The following is a 17,030-nucleotide window of genomic DNA, read 5'->3' as shown; positions in this document are numbered from 1 at the left end:
CACAGATGAGGTGTGAGATGTCAGCAGGCATACTAGAGCTTGCATTCTTAAATACTGGGCTATATTATTTTATGGAAGGTATGATTATAAGCAAATTTTTAGTTGGTTTACTGATCATAAAATAATGAAATATTCCATTGAGAATCTGGCTATATTAGTAATATGTTTTTGCCAAAGATTTCTAAAATATATTTTTTGTCATTCAGTAACTTTACCTCAGGAGAACAATTGGAACTCTGGAGATGTGAGAATTTTCTGAAACCAACCATGGAACCCACTTTTAAGTCAAAATGTCTTGAAAAGTACCAAACATAATGAAAAATTGACTTTTTGTTCTTAAGTTTGCTCATAACTTGTAAAGAACTGTTCTAAAAGAGCAAATGTCTTTCATGGGTAAAAACTCAATTTTCTGAATCCTTTTTGGAATGTATATTTGATTATTTCCAGTTGTTAAATTGGATTGATTGAACCAATGGTTTACATTGTTACAGAGTAACTTTGATGCAAGCAGGATTTCTTCAGGAAAATGATACTAGGTCATGTATTTCTATGTGAAATGATTTCTTTGATAGGGAAGATGAAATTTGGTTGTTTCAAAGTTTAAATGCACTTTCATTCTGGCAAACTATGGTATTGTTCTGGTTAGATGTGTTTTGAGTAGAAGTTAGCCCTAAGAAAGTATATTTGTAAACAGATAGTTGCCTCAAGTTCCCACAAAGCCAACTATATTTTAAATTTTTATTTCAGTGTGCCTAATGAAATCATAGGTACTATTGTGACCTTTGGAAATGGAAGGCTTATTCATTACCTTTAACACATTCATTAAGTCCTACATTTGTCATCTGCTTCCTTAAGAATTCTGCCCTCATAAAAACATCATAGTAATCCTCTCAACTACCAAGACTTTGGGAGTGAGTGAAAAATACAGTAGGCATAATAGCTGTCTCAAAATACACGCTCCAAAGTCCAAGTACAATAATGAGAGGCTTTGATTCTCAGAATCTTTGCTCATTAGTTAACTGCTTCACAACATACCAGAAGTGACAAAGTAGAAGCAAAGAAGCAAGCAAACATTCAAAAAGAACAGTAGGCATAATAGCCGTCTCAAAATACACGCTCCAAAGTCCAAGTACAATAATGAGAGGCTTTGATTCTCAGAATCTTTGCTCATTAGTTAACTGCTTCACAACATACCAGAAGTGACAAAGTAGAAGCAAAGAAGCAAGCAAACATTCAAAAAGAATAGAACATAGCCATTTCATTTGGTAGTACCAGGTCTAAAAATCTGAACACTGCAAACATTAATGTGTCTGCTACACAAGGTAACATGCTAGCAGCCTAACCCAATTCAAAAACAGCACCCAAGGATAACATTTATTTCAGCTTAGTATAACGTCACTAAAAACTGTTTTATGTACTCTAGAAGGCAGGGAAACATGCAGTTTGTTTAAAAAGAAATAGCCAGGGGTGGGGCAAGATGGCGTAGTGGTGAGGTGTGGGTTTTAGTTACTCCTTTGGGGCAGTTGTTAGCCAGAAACTGAGTGGAACAGCCAATTCAGGGTAGTCTGTAATCAGTAACACATGGTACAACAGTTTGGTCTGGGTTGGAACAGCCAGGATCACAGTGAAACCTGTAAGTTTCTCTGACCAGGGGGCTACCCTCCCCTCTGGCAGGGCAGACTGTATTGAAGCTGGTTCCCCCAGGGAAAAATAAACAATTTGTGCTGGGAGCAGGAAGGGGGGGCTCAACCCGGCCCCAAATGCAGAATTGATTAACAAACTCGGACTGCTGAATAAAAGTTCCAAGCACAGATAAGCTGAGACCAGGCACGAGAGAATCAGAGAAATCAGCCCAGCAGAGAGGAGGAAGGGCTAGCAAAAACAGCAAAAAAAAAAAAAAAAAAAAAAGACTTGGAGTTGGGGGTGTTCAGAATACTGGAGAAGGGCTGGGCTCCAACAGAAAGGGGTACATAGAAACGGGTACCAACTCCCATATGCAAATCCGGGAAGCTGGGGTCCTGCTCTGAAAAGCTGGTTTTTCTTGGGTTTTTCTTCCCCCATTCTCTTGCTCACCATATGGGAAGCTGGGGTCCTGCTCTGAAAGGCCAGTTTTTCTGGGGTTTTTTTTTTTTTTTCCCCTTCTTCTCTTGCTCACTGACTCTTTATCTTTTTGCATTTCAATAGCCCATTAGAGCTCCTGCTTCAACCCGGCCTCCCTGCAAGGGTAGAATTAAATAGTCTATACTGGGGAAAGGTGTTTCTTTTTCTTTCTTTCTTTCTTTTTTTTTTTTAAATAACTATTCTAAGTAGCCCATTACAGAAAGGCTCAAATATTTGCAATTGGCCACTGGACCCAAGGCAAGAGCTGAGCTAAGACAGCCCTGAGAGACAAAGCAACGAGTCTAATGGGGGAGACAATTCCCTAAAAGACATAACTTCCCCCAAGAAAATGGGAAGGCAGAGCCCAGCTAAAGTGGCAGCCCTCCTTCAGAGAATTCAGTGCCAGGGGCTGGAAAACAGAAACCAGCTTGATCAACCAGCCACAACAGGGACAAGGTCTGCAGAGAATTAAAGGCACCTGTGACACCGCTTTACACTGGTGGGGAGCTGCGGGTTGACAAGTGCCACCTGCTGGACAGGACAGGAAAAGCACAATCTAGAGGTTTCACAGGAGGGTCTGACAACCTGCAGATTCTTATTCTCAGGGAAACTCCATGCGCTCCTCCTGAGACCTGGGCCTCTCTGGACTGGGAAAATCTGATTGGGGCTGATCATATCTGAGGAGACTCTCTCACAATAAAGGTTACACAGAGGTAGGACAAAAGCAGAAAAAGAAGAGGTGAAAAACTAAACAGAAGTTACAGTAGAGGTCTAAAATAACTTGAATTGAATGCCAAAGAACAGATGGAGAACAAAGCCAACCAACAAGAAAACCCTAGGTAAACAAGTGAAAACGAGCTTGAGAATAAATTAAGAAAACCAGGTGCCTAGACAGCTTAAGATAACAAACCATAGTAGGACACACGAAAATATGGAGCTGCCAAAGGAACAAACACTTCAACTGACATACAGGAATTGAAACAACTAATTAATAATCAAACAGATATCCTAAATGAAAAAAAAATCAATTGAACAAGAAGTGATACCTGATAGGTTTGTATAGGTTAGTGTGAAATAGCAACACATCCCAAAGTAATTTAGTCAAAGAATGAAAATATATATGCAGTGCCCACCTGAGGAGCTGGGGGAAAATGGAGAGGTATTGGGCTTCTTCACCTGGATTGTTGCTGATGTTCTCACAAACATTGAGGACTGGTGGTTTGGGTTTGCCGAGCCCTCTATCTTGGGACTTGCCCCTATGAAGCTCATTACTGCAAAGGAGAGGCTAAACCTGCTTATAATTGTGCCTAAGAGTCTGCCCCTGAGTACCTCTTTGTTGCTCAGATGTAGCCCTCTCTCTCTAGCTAACCCAACTCAGCAGGTGAACTCACTACCCTCCCTGCTACATGGGATCTGACTCCCAGGGGTGTAAATCTCCCTGGCAATGCAGGATAAGACTCCTGAGGATGAATCTGGACCCAACATCATGGGATTGAGAACATCTTCTTGACCAAAAAGGGGACACGAAATGAAACGAAATAAAGTTGTAGTGCATGAGAGATTCCAAATGGAGTCAAGAGGTCACTCTGGTGGGCATTCTTATGCACTATATACGTAACCCTTTCTAGGTTTTAATGCATTGGAATAGCTAGAGGTAAATACCTGAAACTATCAAACTGCAACCCAGTAGCCTTGATTCTTGAAGATGACTATATAGCAATGTAGCTTACAAGGGGTGACAGTGTGATTGTGAAAGCCTTGTGGATCACACTCCCTTTATCCAGTGTATGGATGGGTGAGTAGAAAAATGGGGACAAAAACTAAATGAAAAATAGGGTGGGGGAAATGATTTGAGTGTTCTTTTTTACTTTCATTTTTTATTCTCATTTTTACTTATTCTGGTATAAGGAAAATGTTCAAAAAATAGATTGGGGTGATGAATGCAAAACTATATGATGGTACTGTGAACAGTCGATTGAACACCATGGATGACTGTATTATATGTGAATATATCTCTAAAACTGAATTTAAAAACAAAAAAAAATCAATTCAAACATCAATGAGCTGAGGAGGGGCAAGATGGTGGCATAGAGAGGTGTGGAATTTAGTTAGTCTCCTGGAGCAACTAATAAACAACCAGGAACAACTAGTAGATAATCTGGAATAACTGCTGGGGGACAACTGTGACTGTCCACACATTGTACACCAACCTGGAATGGGTGGAATGGCTAAGACTGCAGCATAAAAGCTGCAAGTAAAACTCTGTAACCATGCCAGGAGCCCCCTCCCCATGGCAGCCTGAGCTGCAAGGCCTCGCTGGAACAAACGAATATAACTCAACCTAGCTCAGACACAGAGCAGCTGTGAGTGAAATTTTGGAGCGCAACATGAGTTACATTTTGAAGAGGAGCTACAGCTGAAAGAGGACAAAACACCCCAAAAGCAACATTTTGGAGAAGCCATCTTGAAATGCAACCTGGGAGTAAGTGGACCCCAGCCACATGCCTTCTGAGCTAACAGAGGTTTTCTGGATGCCAGTGGCCATCCTTTAGTGAAGGTACCCTATTGTTGATGCCTTACCTTGGACACTTTATGGCCTTAAGACTGTAACTTTGTAACCAAATAAAACCTCTTTATAAAAGCCAATCCATTTCTGGTGTTTTGCAAAATGGCAGCATTAGCAAACCAGAACAAGCACGAATAGCCAATGTTGACTCCAGAAGAAACAGATGACCTCAACAAACCAGTCACAAGAGATTGAGTCAGTCATCAAAAAGCTCCCAAAGAAGAAAAGCCCAGGACCAGACGGCTTCACATGTGAATTCTAGCAAACATTCAAGAAAGAATTAGTACCAATCCTGCTCAAACTCTTCAAAAAAATAGAAGAGGAGGGAAAACTACCTAACTCATTCTATGAAGCCAACATCACCCTAATACTAAAGTCAGACAAAGGTACTACAAAAAAAGAAAATTATAGACCAATCTCTTCAATGAACATAGATGCAAAAATTCTCAACAAAAATACTTGGAAATTGAAACCAGCAGCACATTAAGAGAATTATACACCATGATCAAGTGGGATTTATTCCAGGAATGCAAGGCTGGTTCAAGATAAGAAAATCAATTAATGTAATACCCCAAATCAATAAATCAAAATGAAAGAACCACATGATCATCTCTATTGATGCAGAAAAGGCATTTGACAAAATTCAACATCCTTTCTTGATGAAAACACTTCAAATAATAGGAATAGAAGGGAAATTTCTCAATATGATAAAGGCAATATGTGAAAAACCCATAGCTAACATCATACTCAATGGAAAAGACTGAAAGCTTTCCCTCTAAGATCAGGAACAAGACAGGGATCCCTACTGTCACTACTGGTATTCAACATTGTGCTGGAAGTTCTAGGTAGTGCAATTAGACAAGAAAAGGAAATAAAAGGCATTCAAATCAGAGAAGTAGTAAAACTTTCACTGTTTGCAGATGACGTGATCCTCTATGTAGAAAATCCAGAAAAATCTGCAGCAAAGCTACTAGAGCTCATCAATGAATAAAGCGAAGTGGCAGGCTACAAGATCAACATGCAAAAATCAGTAGTTTTTCTATACACAAGTAATGAGCAACAGAAGGAGGAAATCAAGAAAAAAATTCCATTTACAATAGCAACCAGAAGAATCAAGTATTTAGGAATAAACTTAACCAAGGCCATAAAAGACCTATACAGAGAAAACTACAAGAAACTGCGTAAAGAAATCGAATAGGACCTCGAAAAATGAAAGAACATACTGTGTTCATGGATTGGAAGACTAAACAGTTACAATGTCAATTCTACCTAACCTGATTTATAGATTCAATGCAATACCAATTAAAATCTCAATAGCTTACTTTGCAGAAATAGAAAAACCAATGACCAAATTTATTTGGAGGGGCAAGGTGCCCCAAATAGCTAAAAATATCTTGAGAAAGAGGAAGGAAGTGGGAGGTCTCACACTACCTAACTTTGAAGCATACTTCAAAGCAACAGTGGTCAAAAGAGCATGGTACTGGCATAAAGACATGGAATTGAACTAAGCATTCAGAAATAGACCCTCTCATCTATGGACATTTGATCTTTGATAAGGCTGTCAAGCCAAAGCAACTGAAACAGAGAAGCCTCTTTAATAAATCGTGTTTGGAGAACTGTATATCCATATCCAAAAGAGTGAAAGAGGACTCCTTTCTCACACCTTATGTAAAAATTAACTTAAAATGAATTGTACTGGTTTCTTTGAACCGAAGAGTTCATTTCTCAGCTTATCTCATTCTGCTTGCATTTTACTATAAGCTGCAAGGAGAAGCCAGGCCACACTCTTCAATATTTAGTGTCGGAATCTATTTAATTAAGTATCCCAGGTCGTCGTTTTCAAATTCTACCTTCCATCCAACACCAGGACTCAATTTTGCCAAAGTCTCTGTCAGTTTAAAACAAGGATAGCCTTTCTTCCAGTTGACAACAGCACATTTATCTTTTCTGTTCAAGGCCTTATTGGAAGTATCTTTAGAGTCCATATTTCCACAAACAATCTCTTCAAAGCATTCTTGGCTTTTTCTATCAAGCTCCTCACAATTCTTCCACAATCTTCACCTTATCCATTTAAAAAACCGTTCCAACATGTTTGGTATTTGCAAACTCAGCAGCACCCCACTTCTCTATTACCAAAATCTGTTCCAGTTTGCTAAGACTGCCATTTTGCAAAAACACCAGAAATTGATTGGCTTTTATAAAGGGGGTTTATTTGGTTACACAGTTATAGTCTTAAGGCCATAAAGTGTTGGAGTTAAGGCATCAACAATTGGGTACCTTCACTGGAGAAAGGCTATTGGAATCCAGAAAACCTCTCTTAGCTGGGAAGGCATGTGGCTGGCGTTTCAGCTCCTCTCTCAGCTCCTGTGCATTCTTTAAAGTGTCCTCTGAGGCTGCAGCTGCTCTTCAAAATGTCCCTCTCAGTTGCCTTCTGGTCCTTCTGTCTGTGAACTCTTTTATATGACTCCAGTGATCCAGTTAACACCCACCATGAATGCACAGTGTAACACCTCCATGGAAATTACCCAAGCAAATGTTTCACTCACAGTTGATTGAGTCATATCTCCACGGAAACAATCAATCAAAGAATTCCAATCTAATCAACACTAATACGTCTACCCCCACAAGACTGCATCAAAGAACATGGCATTTTCTGGGGGGACATAATATATACAAACCAGTACATGGATCAAGGATCTAAACATTAGCACTAAGACCATAAGACTTTTAGAAGAAAACGCAGGGAAATATCTTAAAGATCTAGTGATAGGAGGTGGTTTCCTAGACCTTACACCCAAAGCACGAGCAATCAAAGAATAGATAAATGGGATCCCCTCAAAATAAACACTTTTGTACATCAAAGGACTTTGTCAGAAAAGTAAAAACACAGCCTACACAATGGGAGACAATATTTGGAAACCACACATCAGAAAAGGGTTTAATATCCAGAATATATAAAGAGATCCTACAACTCAACAAGAGAAAGATAAACAACCCAATTTAAAAATGGGCAAAAGATATGGACAGACACTTTCCTGAAGAGAAAATACAAATGGCTCAAAAACATTTGAAAAGATGCTCAATTTCACTGGCTATCAGGGAAATGCAAATCAAAACCACAATGAGATATCATCTCACACCTATCAGAAAGGCCATTATCCAAAAAACAGAAAATTCAAGTGCTAGACAGGATGTGGAGAAAGAAGCACACTTTTTCACTGTTGGTGGGGATGTAGAATGGTGCAGCCAGTCTAGAAGGCAGTGTAGTGGTTCCTCAGGAAGCAAAGTATAGAACTGCCATAAGCTCCAGCAATTCCATTACTAGGTATATACAAAGAGGAACTGAAAGCTAAGGCACAAACGGACATCTATAGACTGATGTTTATAGTGGCATTATTCACAATTGCCAAGAGATGGAAACAGCCCAGATGTCCATCAGTGGACAAGTGGATAAACAAACTGTGGTATATACATACAATGGAATATTACACAGCTGTAAGACAGAACAAAACCATGGAATATATAATAACGTGGATGAAGCTTGAGGATGTTATTTTAAGCGAAGTTAGCCAGAAACAAAAGGACAAATACTGTATAGTCTCACTAATATGAACTAACATTAATGAACAAACTTTGAGAGTTAAGGCTGAGAACACAAGTTATCAGGAGATAGAAAGACGGCAGAGATCAGGCATTTGATGTTGAAGGATTATAGAATGTTCAACAGGATTGACTGTGTAGATCCAGATATGGAGAGTGCAGTGCTATGTGATGGTAGCACAGTGTTGTAGGTGCACTTACCAAAGATGTCTGTGAGTAAAGTTGAAAGAAGAGGGCTGGGGGCATATATTACCAGAGGGAAGGATGGAGATAAAGACTGGGACTGTGAAACCTAGAGTGGTTAGTGATGGTGACTAAATACATAAACGTAAAAATGTTATTACATGTGGGAGAACAAATGAATGTTAACCTTGCAAGGTGTGAAAAAGGGATGGTATTAGAGAAAAAAATATAATCAATGCAACTGGAGTCTGGGGTTGGCAGTAACATTGTAGTATGCTCCCAGTGAATGTGGCAAAGGCAATATACCAAAGCTAAATGTCTGAGAGAGGGGGGTGTTAGGGATGGGTACAGGATTCTTGGTGGTGGTGGTGTTGACTGACCTTACTGCTGTATTTTATTTTCACTTCACCTTTTATCCTTTTTATTATTCTTTTGTTTCAGCTCTTTTTTTGAGTAATGAATATGTGTAAGTGCTAATTGTAGTGATGAATGAACAACTATATGGTGATACTGTAAACAATTGATTGTACACTGTGGATGACTGTATGGTATTTGAATATATCCCTATAAAATTTCAGGGAAAAAAATAGGCAAAGGGACACAAGTGCTGGAGAGAACTTGGAGAGAGAGATGTATGTATTCACTGTTCATACATCTCTCTCTCCAATGGTGTAGCCTATATCTGGAGGACAGTGTGGTGGTTCCACAGGAAGCTAGGTAGGTGGGTGTCACAAGATCCTGCAACCTCATTATGGGGTATATACTTGGAAGACTGGAGAGCAGTGACAGGAATAGACATTGCACACTGGTGTTTATGGCAACAGTATTCATGATTTGCAATGTATGGAGGTGGCCTAACAGTACATTGACTGATGGAAAGAATGGTGAACTGTGGTGTATACATACAATAGAATATTGAACGGCTACAAGAAGGAATGAAGCTGTGAGACATGCAACCAGGTAAATGGATCTTTTTTTTTAATTTTTAGATTTTTTTTTTAATGGATCTTGAGTGCAGCATTTTGAGTGAAGCACGCCAGCAACAAGAGGACAAGCATTATGATGCCTCACTAATATGGACTAACTATAATGTGTAAACTGAGAACTAAATCTAAGGGCGCAGCTTATCAGAGGAATGCTTATTGTAATGGTCCCTAGATTGTAAGCTCTTACAGCAGTCACATTTATTCCTGAGTTGTAATGGTTATTTCTAAATCCTGAGATGCCGAGCTCCTTGTGTATAACCTGGTCAGTCTCTGGAACTTGGGGTATCTGTGTAACACCCGAGACTCGGAGCTAGAGCTTGGCAGCTATGAATGTCAGTATTACCCCATATGGCAACTGTTGAAAGAGCTGAAAAAGAGTTCAGACTTAGAGATACGGATGAAGCGGATCTGGTTAGGACTAAAGCAAATCAGGCCCAAGGGTAAAGGACGATACTGACTGGGTTTGGGGGCTACAACTTTTGTGAGAGACCAAGGAAGGAGATATTTATTTGGTGCGGGATCTACATTTTCTGTAGCACACTAGATAATTTAACTTGGACGATCAATTTGTTTGAGCACCATAGGTGCACGGACCTGTGAATGGGAAGTGGGATTTGGTGAGTTTGTACACTGGGGTGAAATCCCGATGCATCCCAGAGTGATGTGGGCAGAGAGTAGAAGTGTATTTGTGTACCACCCCACCTCACCCCACCCCCACCCCCACCCCCACCGAGGAACTGGGGAGAAATGCGGAAATGCTGGACTTCCCTACCTGGGCTATTGCTGATTTCCCTGCAAACACTGAGGACTGCCAATTTAGTGAGCTAAGCCCTCAATCTAGGGGCTTTCCCTTGTGAGGCTGGTTGCTGCAAGGGAGAGGCTAAGCCTACTTATAATTGTGCCTAGGAGTCCCCCCTCCCAAAGAGCCTCTTTGTTGCTCAGATGTGCCCCACCGCCCCACAAGCCCACTCAGCGGGTGAACTCATTGCCTTCCCCCCTACATGGGACGTGACACCAGGTGTGTAAATCCCCCCTGGCAATATGGGAAGTGACCCATGGAGATGAGCCTGGACCTAGCTCTGTGGGAATGAGAGGATCTTGACCAAAAGGGAGAAGAGAGATGAAACAAAATAAGGTTCCAGTGGCTGAGAAATTTCAGATGGAGTTGGGAGGTCACTCTGGAGGGTATTCTTATGTGCTATACAGATATCACTTTTTGGTTTTTAGTGTGTTGGAATGGCTAGAGGGAAATACCTGAAGCTGTCGAATTGCAACCCAGTGACCTTGATTCTTGAAGACGATTCTATAACTATGTAGCTTGCACAGTGTTACTGTGTGATTGTGAAAACCTTGTGGCTCGCACTCCCTTTGTCCAGTGTATGGACGGATGAATGGAAAACTCGGCACAAAAATTAGATGACGAATAGGATGGAATGGAGGGGATGGAAAGATTTAGGTGTTCTTTTTTGCTTTTATTTTTATTTTGGAGTAAGGAAACGGTTCAAAGATTGATTCTGGTGATGAACACACAAATGTGTGATGGTGCTGTGAATAGCTGATTGTACACTGAGGATAACTGTAGGGTGTGTGAATATATCTCAATTAAACTGTATTTAAAAAAAGTAAATGAATAATGGGGAGAGGAGGGGAATGGGATGTTTTGGATGTTCTTTTTTATTTTAATCTTTATTTTGTTTTTTGGAGTAATGAAAATGTTCAAAGATTGATTGTGGTGATGAATGCACAACTATATGATGATACTGTGAACAACTGATTGTACACTTTGAATGACGTATGTTATGTGATTATATCTCAATAAGACTCCATTAAAAAAAGAAAAGAAATAGCCAAAGATAGGTTTAGGATGTTAAAAGAGCTTCTGTAACCTGAAATACAGGGCCTTGAACAAAGTAAGCATGTGCATTTATGTTGAAAGAAATAGTTTATTCCTTAAGATGCCAAATAAAGATCTACTGTATTATCATTACAATAAATGAAGTAATGGGGCACAATAGAGAAAAGAGCTGGTCCTTGACCTGGATGAGAAGTAATTTAAATTTTAAGTTTGTTTTTTTTTTTTTTTTTTTTAAATCATATGGACTTTTTGGAAGCATCCTAAAGATTACAAAACAGCTTTATTCACGTTTTTAAAATAAAACTGGCAAAACCATCCTGGGACATTTAATAAAGGAGGTAAAAGCTTGCCCATATTTAAGGTAAAGCAGCTGAAATATGAAGTGATTCAAGCTACTTAAAAAGAGAACCAGTTTTTTCCTGCAATTTTTTCATCATTATGTACTTTCACCCCACTGCTATGCCCTAGAGCTCTGGAAGTTGAGGGTATCAGGGACTGGCAGCCTTGCCCTCTGAAGGCTATGACTTTACCCTTAAACCTTTAGAGGCATAAGTTCAATTCCCATTACCCTTGTCCATGCACTACCTAAAACTAATTTAACTGCTTGCCATCTAACTTCTCCTAGCGATACTCAGAAGAGACCACCAGAAACTATTATTCACTTGTCTAAGCCCAGTGTTCAGAATGGTACCTGGCTCAAAAAACATTATGAATGAATAGATTACTTAGTTTCCAAGTTGGAACCTGAAATCACACTCAATTTCTTTTTCTTTACACCCAATTCAAATTAATCATTATGGTAGGCTGAATTATGTACCCCAGAAAAAAAAAAAGCTTGTTCTTAATCCATTCCTGTGGGTGTGAAGCCATCCTACATGGAAACTTTTGAAGGTGTTATTTTTAATGTTTGGCCCAACTGAATGTGGTTGGGCCTTAATCCAATAATTGGAGGATTTATGAAGAGAAAGCCACCCTGAGAAGTGGTTGAAAGTCAACAGAACCTGGAACAGAAAGGAGGAGACTGTTGCCATTTGATGGGAAGGCCAAGGAATCCAAGCCTTCTAGCCTCTGAAACCAAGAGCCAACAAATTCTTGTTAAGCCAGCCCATTGTATGGTATTTGTCATAGCAGCAGGGAAACTAAGAGAGCCATCCATCAAGCCCTAATTACCAAATCCTTATCTTTTGGATTCATCTACTTCATTTATGTCCACTATCATTACAACCTACTAACTGGTTTCCCTGTTTCTTGTTTTGCAAACTTTCAATCTGTAGAGGTAGAGCAATCTTTCCAAAACGCATATTAATCATGCCATTCACCTTTTAAAATATTTCAACTTCCCACAGCCCTTAAAACAAAGTCCAAACTCCTTAGCACAACAAACAAGGCCCTTCATGATCAGGATGCTACCAACTGATAGAGTTCTTATCGCTATTGATTCCCTGGCATTCTATCTTCTGGTTATACTGAAAGATTTGCAGTCCCAATAGGTTATGCTCTCTGTTACCCTGGGGCCTATACACATACTGTTCCCTCTGACTTTACTGTCCTCTCCATGGCTCCCCATCTTGGAATTGTTAAATCCTATTCATACTTTAGAATTCAGCTTAGCCACCCAAGAAGAAGCCTTCTTTAACCTGCCCTCTACCCTTCACCTTGGTAACGCTCGTTTAGATACTCCTCCAGAGTGCTCCCCATAACAGTTTATTTGCACTGTTTTCCTTTCTAGCCTGTAAGTTCCTTAAGAGCAAAGAATTGTGGTTCATTTATCTTTGCCTCTCCAATTTCAATATAATGTTACTGTTTATTGAATAAATGAATTCTTGACATTATTGAATGAATCAATGAATTCCAGTGACCAACTTCAATCCATTTTAGGAATGTACTGTTGTAACCTCATTGTTGCTCTTACCTGGAGCTCTGCACCTCTGAAATGTTAAGTCTTAACGTCCCACCATGTGACCAAAAACTACTCTCCTTTCAGTGCTCTCACATTTATTATAATAAGTAAAAAAAAAAAAAAAAAAAAAGGCCTCACTTCTTTTTCTGCATTCAGCCCAGACATACTGGTAACTTACTCTAAAATAGTTAAGGGGGAAAAAAGTTCTTTATACTGTATTTGAAACTTAAAAAAAGATGCATTGCTTGCTAATTCTTTTGAGACAGGTTTTTGTTGTTTTAGAGTGAATGCTAAGTGCCAACTACAGCTTTAAGGTTGGCAGAACTAGATTAGATGTATGGTTGAGCCCGTTACTTCTGAGCCACATTACTAAACACCTCCATTTGAATATATCATGGGCACCATGATCTCAGTATGTCCAAAACTGAACTCATCATTTTCCAACTAAACTCCCTTCTATTATTAGTGAAAGGCATTGCTAACTGCCTAGTCTCTCAACTAGACTTACAGTCATTCTAGAATTCTCCCTCTACCATACACTCCATATCCAAACACTGGTCAAGTCGTCTACTCAATTCATGTGCATGTTTTCTTTTGTATTCTCCATTGCCACTGCCTTATTTCAAGCTTGCATTATCCTACACCTGACCTATTCCAGTCGGCTCTAAATTAATGACCCTGTCTCCAAATGTGTCCTCCTCCTCCACATTGGAGGTCTTCTTCATGATAAATGAATGGCTCCTCAATATAGAGCCATCTACTCTAGGGGTTTCCAAACAAGGGTTCAGGATCTGCCAGTTTACTAGGAGGCTTTTATTTTCATTTTTAATATGTACAGCTTAGATTATCTGGATGACCATTTATGATTATACTGCAGTCAAGCAATCCTACTTTTAATGATTAAAGGCTATAGAGGCATATTTACCATGTAAATGATGCATTAGTTCCTCATGAAAGGCAAACGATATACAGGAGAGCTGCTGTTGTGGGAAAAATGGAGTCATCTATTCCATGGCTGGTATGCAAAAGAATATCACTACTTGATGCCATTTACACATGATGCAAATTTACTTTCAGGAAAAACATCATCCATTGCTTAATGTTGTAAATTTAAAATTTACCATTTCTGTAGTCTTGTTTGTATTTAATTTATAAATTTATTTTTTATTTTATAGCTGTATAAAGCTCTAAGAATAAGGAGTTTATGAATGTTTTATGTTTGCACATACTTAAGTAACATTATAATAAATATATAATTTAATTCAATACTGAAGTGACTATGAGAATTTTCCTTCTTTAAAAGGGGTTAAGACATCATTCAAGTTTAAGAAATGATGATCTACCCATTGAATGGTACAAAATAAGCCAGCAATAGCTTGAAATTACATATTTTCTGTATTATAGGTTAGATTGCTTTCTTAGGTCATTCCCATACACCTCTCACTAAGTAGAATGGAGGCTGTTCCAATTATTATGGCTTCATAACAAATTATCCCAAAACTCAGTGGCATAAACAACCATTTATTATGCTCATCTATTCTGTGGATGAGGAATCTGGACAGGATATAGTCAAGATTATTTTTCTCTTCTCCATCACGTCTGGGATTTCAGTTGGAAGGCTTAATGGCTGAAACCTGGAATCCTCAGAAGGCTCATTCGTTCACATATCTGGAGGTTGATGTTCACTGCTGGCTGGGTGTCTCAGTTCTTTTCCACATGGGCTTTGTCATATGGTCTGTCTGTGTGGACTAGTTTTTGGCTTCCTCTAAACACAGTACCTACGTTCCAAGGGCAAACTTCCCAAAAGAGAGAGAACCAAGCAAAAGAGCTATCTGTATTGTCCTTTATGAACCAGACTTGGAAGTCATGCACTTATTCATTAGAAGGTTGTCTCATATTATAAGGGAGAGGAATTAGACTCCACCTTTTGATGGGATTAGTGTTAAGGTTCTAGAAGAGCATGAGAGACAGTAAATACCATTGTGACCATTTTTTTTGGAAAAATACAATATGCCAGAGAGGCTATATAAAGATGTAGGATCTTTTTATTCCCAGGGATCTTCCAGTTAAACATTCAATTTCTTACATTTGCTCTCCCTATTAATGGTAAACATCTTGGAGGAAATTAATACATATTGCCTACCATGTATCAGGCACTGCTATAAACACTAATGTATGTTTGCTGTATTAAGAATATTCAATTCTGCTATAGGAATCAAGAGAAGTAAGGGAGCAAATAGTTTGTGAAATATAAGATGTGTTAAGTATAAATAGTAAACACATTAGTAACCCCTGAGGCATGTTAAAAATAGAATAAAAGGAATGTGTGTTGAACATAGATAAAAATAATAGAACAAATAAGAGTATCACATATATAAAAAGGGCTGGAAGGACCAAGTAAATCCTGAATATTTATAAGGTATAGGTCATGCCACTTTCCAATTGACAACTCTGCTATTCCTAAATCAGCAACCCATTAGTGACTTCCATTCTGGCCCCACATGTGCACTGCGTAAGAAACACAGATCATACCCATAGCTGATTAGCAGACTAATTTGAGGAGTTATACCTGTGGCCAGGCATATCCACTCCTGTTTCTCTCCAAAAGAGCAAGTATGTGTTGGATCTAAGTACCTTCTTTCTGAGTTCTCTTGCTTACTCTCAGTTCCGGTCTTCATAATCACCCCACCATCTGTGAAGGTTGATGCAGCAAAGGCAGGATTTATGAACACTCACTATTGTGAAATTGAGATAGGGTGGCCTTTCCACTCCTTCCTCACATCCTATCCTAAATATGTTAGCCTACTTCATCCCTTTAACCTTGCTTCTCTTTGTATGTTTTAAATTGATTCAATAAACCATGTGATTCAAGCATCTCAATTTGATCTGAGCCTTTCTGTTCCATGACCTCTTGGACAGCCCACCCTTGGAGGCAACTATTGCATTAAGGTGATTTCTGAGCCCAACAAATGCTTTACAAGTAATATATTATTAAATTCCCTCAACAACCTTAAAGAAAGGATTTATTCTTATCCTACAGATTAGGAAACTGAGTCACAGAGAGGCTATGTAGTTTGCCGAAAATAGCACATTTAATAAATGGGGGAGCCAGAATTGAAACCCACAATGATTAGGCTCCAAGGGTCCATGTTCTTTTTTTCTCTAAGATCATTCATTTCGTATTTTCAATACCTACAATGATGACATGCAGTAGGCATGATTGATGAATTTATCTAAATGAATTTGCCATGTGACTTATATGGTATACTGCCTAACTTCTTTGAGACTCAGTTTTCTCATAGAATTTATATGTCTATTATTTAAACAGTGCATGTTAAAAAAAGCACTTGGCTTGGTTACCTAAGAAAAGGTAACTTTCTTCCCCATCACTGGGGTAGGTTTTAGAAAAAGCTTTTAGTCATTCTCAAAGCTTAAGTAAAAATTCTATCCTATTTTACCATATTTCAGCTACCCACAAAACAGGTGCATGCTATTCAAGGGATGGCAGGGTCCCCTTTATTGAGCATCAAGCTTCGTAAATTATTCTCTTTCACCTTACTTTTATATATTAGATAAACAATTTAGTTATTGTTTATCTAATAAATATTGTTTATCTAATAAGTAAAAAATTTAGTTATTTTTGGATAGTTCCCCCCCCAAGAAAAGAATATTAGTAATTATATCCTTATATTAGTAATGCAGCCAAATTATTGTCACCACCAGTAGCCATGATTTCTTGCCATTATACCAGTTTCCTCTCTCTACCACTTTAACTTGTGGCTTTGAAAAGAGCCTCCCTTCAATGGCATTTAGCAGGGAGATAAACTTAGCTAAATTATT

Source organism: Choloepus didactylus, chromosome 14 (assembly GCF_015220235.1).
Source record: "Choloepus didactylus isolate mChoDid1 chromosome 14, mChoDid1.pri, whole genome shotgun sequence".
Classification (NCBI taxonomy): domain Eukaryota; kingdom Metazoa; phylum Chordata; class Mammalia; order Pilosa; family Megalonychidae; genus Choloepus; species Choloepus didactylus.
This window is presented reverse-complemented; position numbering follows the sequence as displayed.